Here is a 12608-nt window from a genome sequence, read left to right as displayed (position 1 = left end):
CAACTGTAAGTCACCCGCATGTGCGAACCACGTCCAGGCCCTGCGCTTCTCAGTGTGACCTTCCAGCCATCTGTCACCGGCTGCTTGACACAGATGGCATCCCTGCTGGGAACTGCACATGCTGAACAAGAACCGCAAGTTCCTACAAAGTCTCTTGAGTCCTCCCATCCCCAAGCAACACACCGCCACCTGTTGGTCTAACTATTACTCGGTATTACCAGGTACATCACCCAAACCACCTAAGGAGCACTGCACTACCAGAGCGGAGCTGTATGTCAGCAAAGAGACCAGCGCTTGACAAGGGATCCCTGGCACAGTGGGATGCTGACCACCCAGAAATCTGCTGTGTGACCCGCTGAAGAGAGCATACTTGACCATTAGACCATCCACCCTGGGGTTGCATGAGGCTTGGACATTGGCAGTTCTCCAGCGACCCCCTTGGTGCGGCCTACGAAAGGCCTGCACAGTCCACACAGCCTGTGGCAATCCAGGGACGAAAGCCTCAAGGGAATTCCAGTGAGAGGGTAATCCCGACTGGAGAGATGTGTCAGAGGTAGCTCCATGACAGGCACCAGGAAGCACTGAGGATGCAGATGGAGACTTGTTACCCAAAGACTATCTGATGAAGTCCTGCAAACCTGAATTCTGATGGACAGAGCACACAGACCCCGAGACAACCACCCTTCGTGGCTGTATGAGAGGCTTGGATGTGGTCCTATTGGTTGTTCCTCAGCAACGCCTTTACTCGGCCTGCAGTAGGCCCTGCACAGTCCACACGGTCTCTTGGCAGCAAAAGTGCCTCAAGGAGACTCCTGCATGATGGAGCCCTGGCATAAGAGAGACGCCTGAAGCTGCTTTACCAGCAGATGTTAGGATGCACCAAGGCCTTCAAGGACAACACCTTTGTTATCCAGGTCATCCTCAGTCTTTGCAGGTTTGCTATCCATGGAGCCTGAACGTCTTCAAACAGATCCCAGCAGTGGACTCCCCACTGACCCTGATGTACCAGCATCAAACTCTGTAAATAGACTTCACCATTGCCCTGGATGCAACATCCTTATGGACTTTAAAAGTGAGCCCGGGCAGGACAGGACCAACAGTGCCCGAGTGAACTGTGACCTAATTGACATGAGATTGAGAGATCCAGACTTCATCAACACTGCCATTTGTGCCCAGAGTAGTCTGGTTAAACTGTTGAGGTGCGCCGGCATGCCAGGTGCCTCCAGCTGCACCTGTCCAGTCAGCATGTCCGGCAGACGGCCTGAAGAGACCCAGTGGTGTTGCTTTAGTGTCTATTCTCTCCCACAGGTTGTTTTTAAAAAAAATAAAGTTTGGGAGAGATGTAGAGTCCAGCTGGACTCATACTAGTGTTTCAACTATGACATGCTTCCACCAGCCACTCCTTGAGGGCTGGTTTCCACACTGATCCCACACCCATCCAACACAGGTGGCCCGGCTAATAAAAGGGTCCGAGCACACGTGCCCGAGGCCAGTTATAGTAACTATGATGCTGTGTCGGTGTCACTCATTTTAGTAGAATGAGGGCCCAGGGCCCCAAACACCACACTTACCTGGACAGGGTACCACGTGTGGATGCCTCGCACAAGGTAATAAAAGATGCAAGTGAACCTTCACTCCTTGTGTCCTGGTGCATTCTTTAGGATACGTCAACAAAGTTACAGGATCATTTGTGAGGAATATGTCTTCTATCTGTTCCTTTTGAATCACAACATTGCAAGTGCGCACTGAATTCCAGCCACTCCATAGACAGTGCGTGCCTCTCGTGACTGCATTCTATCTAACCTTCAAAGGCTTGTATGTCAGTTTATCACACTGCTTTGGGAGTCTTCGTTCTAAAGTGTGGCTGATTTAACAGTATATTTTATGGAGTACAAAACTATGTAGACTTAGGAGGTAAAAAATACAACAGAAATGTCATGTTAATCTCAGACTTGGTCACCATTCTTTACAACCTGTGGTTTGCAGAAGGAATATTAGGTCACCTGGGCTTCAAGCTCTTTTGAAAGGAAACGGCCATCTGGTGGCTATTTTATTTTCGGATATGCTGTCATCTAGTGGAGACATGTGGTACATACTATTATTCAAAGCTATTTTTCTCCAACGACAGTGTAGTCCTAGTCACTCTTACAACATTTCCCACTCTTCATTCCGACTCATGCGCTCCATGTCAAATTAAGATTCCTGGCATCTCGTGTATGATTATTTTTTCTTCTTCCTTGTTCTTTCCTTCCTTGCTCTTATCATTCTGTTAGGTGGATATTTGGACATGAAAACCGAGTTTCACCGGGCATGCTTTAGTACCGTGAAATTGAGATGTGTCCATATTTGAAGATATATAAAAAAGGAAGAAAGGAGAGGGATAAAAAATAGAGGTTGCCAACCATGCACTAAGTCACAGCACCTCCTGAGTTTTTTTAACCTCGAACACCAGGGGAACCGGTTATAAAATAAAAAATAGAAGAACGTTTTTGAGAGATACGAAATGGTCTGTCGCTCATTACTTAGTTCAAAAATGAAAACAACCCTTCTTTTACATTGTCTAGGTCCAGAAGCCCAAGATTTCTTTGATCTTCTCCCTGAAGTGTCTGATGCTTTAAGTTTAAAAGAATACGAAATATGTATAGGAAAATTGGACAAATGTTATTCTTCGAAACTCAGCACCATATTAGAGAGAAACCATTTTGGGGAAAGGGTCAATGGGAAAGTGAATCATTACAAAATTATGTCACGGATTTAAGAACCTTGGCATTTTCCTGAAAATTAGCAAGTTGTTGATGAAAGAATACATGATCATTCCCTGTGGTATGCAATATTAACAAAATGCGGGAGGATTTATGACTAAAAGATGAACCCATTTTGGAAGAAATATTAGATGTGTGGAAATTATCAAAGAGATTGTCTGAGGAGAGAAAGCGTGCAAGCATTTAAAGGAGATTTTTTAAAACAAGAAAAGAAAATAGAGTTTCAGGGAAAATGTTTCAGGTGTGGAAACAAAGGGCGCATGTTAGACATGACAGTCTTAGGGTCGTCATCACCCAGCTTTTTACCTGCCTCCCTCCACTTTATTTACACTGTTTTTGCTGGTTTATTACTGCTAACCAGTGCTAAAGTGTATATGCTCTCTCCCTTAAACATGGTAACATTGGTCCATTCACAATTGGCATATTTTATTTACATGTAAGTCCCTAGAAAAGTGCACTACATGTGCCCAGAGCCTGTAAATGAAGTGCTACTAGTGGGCCTGCAGCACTGGTTGTACCACCCACATAAGTAGCCCCTTAACTATGTCTCAGGACAGCCATTGCAAGGCCTGTGTGTGCAGTTTCACTGCCACTTTGACTTGGCATTTAAAAGTACTTGCCAAGCCTTAAACTCCCCTTTTTCCACATATAAGTCACCCCTAAGGTAGGCTTTAGGTAACCCATAGAGCAAGGTGCTATGTAGGTAAAAGGCAGGACATGTACATGTGTGTTTCATATGTCCTGGTAGTGGAAAACCCCTAAATTTGCTTTCCACTACTGTGAGGCCTGCTCCTTTTTTAGGATACCATGAGGGCTACCCTCATTTACTGTTTGAGTGGTAGATTCTGATCAGAGAGGGATAACCAGGTAATTTTTAGTATGGCCAGAATGGTAATAGAAAATCCTGCTTATTGGTGAGGCTGGATTTTATATTACTATTTTAGAAATGTAATTTTTAACAAGTGAGCATTTCTCTGCACTTAAAATCCATCTGTGACTTACAGCCTGTCTCCATGCAACGTCTGGGCTGGGCTGGTTGACAGCTTCCTTGTGCATTTCACCCAGACAACCACAAACACAGGATACTCAGTTACACCAGCTCTCATCTGCATTCTGAATGGCTATTCCTGGGCTGGAAGGGTGGTGGGCCTAACACTTACATGTCAAAGGCTAGTGGCCTGCCTCACACAAGTGCTGCCAAACCCCATACTGGGACCCTGGCAGACAGACCTGTACTGAAAGGGGACCTTGTGCATTTCAAAACCACTCTTTGAAGTCTCCCCCACTTCAAAGGCATTTTTGGGTATATAAACTGGGTCCCTGACCCCACCAACTCAGACACTTCTGGACCTGAACCTGAAACTTGTCAAGAGGAACTGCCTGGCTGCCCAAATGACTCATCTGGACTGCTTTGCTGAAAAGGACTGCTGCCCCGCTGTTGCCCTGCTGCCTTGCTGCCCTCTGACTTTGCTGAGAAGTGCTCTCCAAGGGCTTGAATTGAGCTTGCCTCCTGTTTTCTGAAGTCTCAGGGCCAAAAAGACTTAATCTCTTCAGGAAACTCCTTGTGCCCTGAAAATCAATGCACAGCTTGCCGGAAATGACGCACAAACGTTTTGAGACCAAGAAATCTCCGCACAGCTGAGCCGGAACAACGCAGCCCAACTTCCCGATCGAAGAATCGATGTAATACCTGCCTTGCGCCCAGAGATTCGACACACAGACCTACAGGATCGATGCACAGACGAACCAGCACAATGCAGCCTGACTTCCCAAGTGAAGAATCGATGCAGCACCTGCTGTGCGTCAGAAAATTCGACACATCACCATACCGGATCGACGCAACACCTGTGACTTCGTCCTGCACGCCCGCATCATCCCTGGCCATCAAAAAGATCCCCGCATCGCAGTGAGGAACCAAGACTGCACGCTAGAAGTCGACACAAAGCCCCTTGCATCATGGAAAGAAATGATGCATGGAAACCCGCCATATAATGAACGAAAATCCCAACCCTGCCAAAAATCACCAAACCACCACTTCCCGCCATGACTCTGTCGGCGGGAATCCTGTACCTCCCCACCCCGCCACCGCCAAGCACACCCACATCTCGCCCTCCAAATAATGCACAAATCACCTCGGCAGACAGTGGAGGCCAGGCGACCATTGGTGGCTGCGACTGCCACAGGCGGCAAGTGGACCCAACAGCAAGAAGTGCACACATTGGATAGACGTATGACCACACACCTGACACACATCCAGAACCCCATAAAACACCCCCAGACACACCCCACAATCCCTTGCAATGAAACCAGGACAAGAAGACGGAGAGCACCAGAGGCATACAGCGAATGCCAGAATACAGGAGATGCACACCGACCCACAAAAGAGCACCCTTACCTCGTTCCCAGCCCCAACACCATTCACCACACTCACCATGTCCCCCCCAAACATCCACGCTTCACTGAAAGGGAGTTAAGGACTATGATGGACGAGATCTTGAAGGTGGAGCCACAAATATTCTGGCCGAGGTACAGCACACACCCATCGGAAGGAAAATGGAGCTGTGGCAGACCATTGTGAACAGGGTCAATGCAGTGGGACACCATCCACGCACATCCGGAAGAGATGGAACGACCTGCGGGGGAAGGTCAGGGGCATGGCATCAAGGCACCACATCGCAGTCCAGAACACTGGGGGAGGACCACCACCAACACCACCCGACTACACTGACTGGGAGGAAAAGGAACTGGCCATCCTGCACCCAGAGGGACTCACTGGACTCACTGGAGGAATGGACTCGGGTAAGTCATCTACAATTACCCCATATCCACCACACCTGTAATGCATGCACCACCCCACCCACACCCACCAGGACCTACACCCCACCCAGGCATCAGCCACTACATCCACCCCCCTGCATGATCACAAACCCACTAACAGGTCCACATCCCTCCTGCTGTGCACAGTCACCCACCCCTGCACGTACCCACAGTGGAACGACCCCCTCCACCACAATGCAACCCCACACTGGCGCAAAATGCAATGTCAACCTCACAAAGGCACCCTGGAAGGCCACTGAAAGTAACACCAGCACAAATTAGCCCAGTCCTGTTCACCTCAAATGTTCATGCAGATGTAACAGACATGTCTATGTCCCTCAACAGGCACCACCACCCATGCAACCCTAACGGATGGGACAAGGAGTGCCAGTGCCCCCCAGGGACACAGGGGTACCTCACAGGACACTGGTGAAGGATCCCTGGACACTGATGAGCAGGCAGGCCCCTCACACAGTCCTGGACTCTCACCATGCAGCAGCCCCACCCAGGAAACCACTGTCACCCCTACCACCCAGTCAAGGCCAGCAGCCCAGGGCAGGCGTCCCCACACCAGTGTACCAAGGCCACAGACTGGTGGAACACATGTACAGAGGCCACAGTCTCCCACTCCCAGCATGCAGGAAGGCGAGGGCCCCAGTACAAGTGGTACTGCCAGACCTGTGCAGGGGACACAGGCACAGGGGGCTAGGGCAAGTGCAAGGGTTGCATTGGGCCAGGGGGGAGGCCACAGGATGGATGCAGCAGCTCAGGACGTGATATCAGAGGTATTGGGGTCCTACCAACATACCCATGACAGGTTGGCACAGATTGTGTCCACCCTGGAGCACAGTCAGAGGATGCAGCAGGAACACCACCAACAGGCCATGGAGCAGTGGAAAGAGCACAGTGCCACAATGGCCACCATAGCAGGAGCACTGCTGCAGCTGGTCAAAAACCAGTCTGACACCCACACCAGACAAAAGGCACCCACAAAAGCCCTGGACAACCAGCATCAGAAGACCCCAGCAGCAGAAACATCCCAGGAACTACCCTCACAGGAAACAGAAGGGCCTACCATGTCATCCAATGAAGGTCAACAGCAGGCCCCCAAACGGACCCTCAGGCCAAGATATGGCACTGGAACCCCAGCTAAGAACAAGTCCCCCTCCAATAAGTAACTCTGCAACAAATGCAAAACAACCATCCCACCCAATCACCAACCACACAGTGTCAAGAGGCAGTATGAAGTACTGTTAGACAAGATGGACCCATCAATACTACCAACAAGGCAGCCACAATGTTGGTCATGAGGACCCTCCCCCTTATGACCCCTCATCACTGTAAATAGCACTATTTACTCACTTCAACCAATAAAACACATTTCACACCTGTAACACTGTCCCCTGTGTTAAATTGAGAACAAAGTGGAGTATGGATGCAACTGGCAGAGAACAACTTTATTGTCGAATCTGTGCATGAAGGGAGTCCTGTGTGCCTAAATGGTGGCAAGGAGAAAATGCATTTATTTTCTGTCAGTACCATGCAGAAGTGGGCCATGTTTCACCTATCATTACCAACCCCCCCCCCCGATATGACTGAGCACACTGACAGCATTAGTCACAAGCCCCAATGACAGGCCTAAGTCCCACACAGTTACTGGAAGTAGAGTTGTATCAGTTGGTTCCTGGAATTGACATATTCCCCTTCCTCATCATCACCATCACTCTCCTCACCTCTCTGAGGTAGCTGATTAGGACCTACAGCACCCTCCACCTCCAGGAGGGGATAGAATGTCTCACTACCACATTGTGCAGCATGCAGCAGGCCACCACTATTCTACACACCTTTTCAGGCCCATAGGCCAGGGAACCCCAGAGATATGTAGACAACAAAATCTAGCCTTCAGGAGACCTATAGTTCGCTCTATTACCCTCCTAGTACGTACACGTGCCTCATTGTAATTCCACTCTGCATCCGTCCCGGGATTCCTCACTGGTGTCAGGAGCCAACACAAGTTTGGATAGCCAGAATCACCTAGAATATGGTGCAATACAGAGTCATCATTGTTATGTCTCTTAGTCAGACAGGCTGGTTTTCTGTCAGTTAGCGACAGGCACACCTACCTATAATCCACCCTCGGTCCTCTTGTAGTTGTTCCATCTTCAGTGGCACACTACTGTTCATCAACATGAAGGAATCATGGACTGAACCTGGAAACATGGCATTCACATGTGAGATGTACTGGTCTGCAGTACATACCAATTGGATGTTCATGGAGTGAAAGTTCTTTCTGTACACCTGTTCACTCACTCTTGGGGGGATGATCGGTATGTGGGTGCCATCGATGGCACCTATCACATGGGGTATGTTTGCAAAGGCATAGAATTCCAACTTGATGGCAGGGAGGTCAGTACTTTGGGGAAACCTCACATAAGACTGCAGATGTCGTACAAATGCATTCAGAAATCTTGTCAGTACCTGGCTGAACATTGGCTGTGAAAAAACAGCACCCATGCCCACTGTCACTTGAAATGAGCCCATGGCCAGGAAATGGAGTCCGGAGAGCACCTGCACTTCAGTTGGAATGGCATGCTGATTATGATTTCCCGGAGTTAGTGCAGGATCCAGTAATGCACAAAGGTCCTGAATTGTTGCACGTGTGAGTCTGTAAGTGAGTATGATCTGCCGCTCCATCATGGTCCCCATATCCACAAGTGGTCTGTACACCGATGGTGCCCTTCCTCACCACAAGGGTCGGTACCTACGAGTGGTTACAAAAAGGAGTGATGAAGACAAATACATAGGCACGCTTGTCATCATTTGCGCACTGCATTGTTCATTGTAGTGTCTCTACAATGCCTGCTAACTGACAGATACACATTTACATCACAAGGAGGGAACAGAGTATTTCATGTGTGCTACAATACTGAATGGACAGAGGCCTAGGTGCTTCATGTGGCTAGTAGGGCCTGCATTGTGAGTAGTAATTAATTCTAGATGCGTAGGTCATGGCAAAATGTCTGCCCACTGTAAATCTGCCCTTTCGTTATGGAAGTGACCTCATACCGCTAGCGGTTGACGTCACAGCGTGAGGCGGTGTTTACCACTGTTCGCACCTTCATTGGTTAACATGGATGCCAATGGGGAATCCTGGCGTATCATGATCGCCGTCGGCACTGACGGTGCACAAAGCCACTGAACGTACGCGCGTTCATCATTTTTGATCACTTGACTCCCTAAACTTGTGTGGACAGGTACTCCACTCTGTGTACTGCTATGGCCTGCCTCTGGCTATGGATTTGCCTCGTGTTGCAGGGGAAAGGGCCACGGCCTTCACCCAGGAGGAATTGGAGAAGCTAGTTGACGGGCTCCTGCCCCTGTACGCAAAACTGTACAAACGGCCAGAGGTACAGGTGAGTCTGGGTTTTGGCAGCACTGTGTGTGTGTGTAATGGATTGTGTTGATTGCACATATGTGTGCACCTCTGAGACTGCATGGGCCATGGTGCATGGCATGCTGCGTGCGACTGTCCTGTATGTCTGAGAGTACTGTCCGTCCCAAATTGGACGATTAGCCAGCTGTTCCTAATGTGCAAGCGCCTGACCTCTGTGTTCCATTTCTGTGTCGCCCTTTTAGGTCAGTGCCCACCAGAAGAGGGCACATTGGCATGCCATCGCCAAGGAGGTGCGGACATTGGGAATCTACAACCGGCGAAGCACCCACGGTAGAAAGAGGTGGGAGAACCTGCGGCGCTGGGTGCGGAAGATCAGTGAAGCCCAGCTGGGGAAGTCCTCCCAATGTAGAAGGGGTGCCCGTTAGACACTGACCCCCCTCACGCGACGGATCCTGTCGGTGGCGTACCCAGACCTGGATGGGCGGTTGAAGGCTGCACAGCAGTCACAAGGGGGTGAGTACTCATTTCACATACTTCAGTCTGGAAGGATGTCTGGGTGTGCATTAGGGTTCATGCTGCTTAGAGGCAGGGACTTTGACTGGTGTCCATATACTTTATGGTCCCCGAACAATAAAGTGGGTTGTGCACCACCAACAATTATAAAGACATATAAATAATAATAATAGTAATATCCCAAGAAAGTCGTAGATTTTCATAGATTTCTTCCAGAAGGTTTATTTGATGCCACAGTAGAATAATGAAGAGCAACAAAACAGCAGCCAACGCGTTTCGACCTATATACTTGGGCTTCTTCAGGGCTGCAAAAGTTAACAGATAGCCATAAGGCAAAAGTGAACTAACAGAATTGTTTCTAACATCACAAGACCAAAACATATAAAGCGAAGACAACAATTACAAAGTATCATGTACAAAAACACCAATTACATCCAGTAAAAAATGTGTGTTTCAAAGAAAAAGGAAGGAAAATAATTTTTTCCTAAACTATCATGCTAATTATGGGTCAATCTTGAGTTATACTTAGTAAGTGGAACCGACAAGGGAGAAGAATAAAAGAGAGTTTAATCTGATAAATCCAAAATGTGAGTTCAAAGAATTACACAAGTCGCAGAACAGTGCACAATAGCAGCATGCCATAGCAGTTATACTAAGTAAAATAGTAACGCTGATCTGTAAACCAAGGTGCTGCCAACATTACCATAACACCGGATCAAGTGATCCATCACCAAAAAGTGTGATTGACTGAAGCTCGAAAATGAAAACTCGAAAAGAGGGATAAACGAGTGAAATTGAACTGAAAATGTGCAAAAAAATGACGAGAGAGAGTAAGTGCAGGAGGATGAATAAAGAGAAAAATAGTTCACTATGAAAAGACACATACCGAGTAGTAAATTCCAATATAAGGTCAAAAGTCGTTTTTGAAATAAGTGTAGGATGCCAATGGAGGTTCAAGGAACTGGAAATAAAAACAAAAAATGAATAAAGAAGGGCGATCCATATGTTGAAAAATCGGAAAATAAAAATAAAAAATAACTGAAAAAAGGGGAAGTTGAAAAGGTACAAAAGTAAAAAATATATAAAAATATATATAAAAAAAAAATATATAAAAAATATGTAATAAGGAGAGGGCCGTAATCCACAAGTGATACTATGAATAGATTAATACCACTTCAATATAAATAAAGTGCCATTATCAAGCCTCACCATGAATAATATTCTTGCAGAATATTGTATTGCCGGCCGGAACAAGTGTAACAGGACGGGCCCGGTCGCGTTGCCGCCCGTCTTGTGGATAAAGTACGCGGCGCGTTCAAGAGTTAACAGAGTACCGGCAGAGAACGCCGAGAATATATAAAAACCGCCATGCGTTGAATACGGCAGACTCGTATGGAAATAGTGAAGGGACAGGGCCCAAAAAGCGCCGTAGCGCGAGTAGTTAGAGCGGCGGCCATTTTGAAATGGTCTATAGAAGTTCCTAAAGGAGTAGATGGAATCGGATGCCATAGTTTCAGGGATATTATCATCTGTAGTGGTAAAATGTATTGCAGTAATGGAATTGTATTTCCTAGAATGTATATAGGAAATAAAGAAAAGAAGTAAAAAAGAGAAAATAAAATAAAAAAATAAAATAAAAAATTTTTTAAAAGAGAGAGAGAACAAGTGAAGGAAGCAATCCTCAGTGCAAAGTTAAAACAGTGAGAGACTATCGAGATCCCAATAGGAAGATAGTGTCATAATAAATAAATATATATAATAATAGTGTGTAGTAAAATAAATAACAGAGAGGGGGGGGCTATGGTTTCTATTGTAGTCAGATCTCAGTATAGCAGGAAATTGAGTCTATTAATATACAGTAAGCATACAGGTACACAAAAGATATTATTAACACTGGTAGCAAGTCATGTGTTGAAACCCAGTATAATCTCAGATAGTAGATGAGAAATATTAATGTCTTACATGTGTAAACATCAGCTTTAAACTCCTATTATGTACAACGTTTTTGAGAAATAGCTATTAATATTAAATATTCAATACTCCACTGTGGCACTAGTAATACCATTATAAATAATAGTGGAGTTCATGGTCAGTATTGTGCCCCAACTCAACCGTACGTAAGCGACAAATCCATGCTGCTTCTCTTTTACGTAACTGTAGTTCTCTGTCACCCCCCCTAGGGTTTGGTGGAATATGGTCAATCCCATGGAATAAAATTACATCGTCGTGTTGGTGTGTTGACATCATATGTAACGATAAAGGATATCTATTATCATTATTCCTAATGGCACGTATGTGCTCCTGTATTCGATGTTTCAATTGTCTTATGGTATTTCCCACATATATTTTATTACATGTACATTTAAGAATATAGATTACAAATTTGGTGTTGCAATTAATAAAACTCTTGATAGAAAAGACCCCTGTGTTGTTGTAACAGAAAGTCCTGGTTTTAATCAAACCGAAGGAACACACATTACATTCCCGACATGTATAAAAGCCCAGAGGCTTAGCTGGAAGCCAAGAAGGTACATTGGGTACAGATACATAGCTTGGACAAAGAAAGTCTCTTAATGTTTTACCTCTTCGGTAAGTAATTCGAGGTGTTGCGGGAAGGGACCCCTTAAGTCCGTGTGAATCAGTGAGTAAATACCAATGACGTTTAAGTATTTTGTATATACCCTGACTGCGCACCGTGTATCTAGTTACAAATGACAAACGTTCATTGTGTGTCTTCTTTTTTCTTTTTGGTTTCAATAACAACGTGTCCTTTCTGGATGTTTTCATGATACATTGTTCGGCATTACACAGAGTCTGATAATTGTACCCTCTATTGATAAATCTCTGTTTGACAAGTCTAATTTGCTCGTAAAAAAGGTCTTCAGTGATACAATTTCTGCGCATGCGTGTCATCTCACCAAAAGGAATATTGTTAATGGTGGAGGGGGGATGTGCACTTGTTGCATGTAAAAGACTATTACAAGACGTGAATTTCCTGTACAACACACTCTGTATAGTGTTATTCTGAATGAAAAATCTGATGTCCAAAAATTCAATGCTGTCCCTACTGTAATGGAGACTAAGTCTTACATTATAGGGATTATCGTTAAGAAATGCATGGT

Source organism: Pleurodeles waltl, chromosome 5, assembly GCF_031143425.1.
Source record: "Pleurodeles waltl isolate 20211129_DDA chromosome 5, aPleWal1.hap1.20221129, whole genome shotgun sequence".
Classification (NCBI taxonomy): domain Eukaryota; kingdom Metazoa; phylum Chordata; class Amphibia; order Caudata; family Salamandridae; genus Pleurodeles; species Pleurodeles waltl.
The sequence above is the reverse complement of the archived record's forward strand: the minus strand, read 5'-3'. Positions refer to the sequence as shown.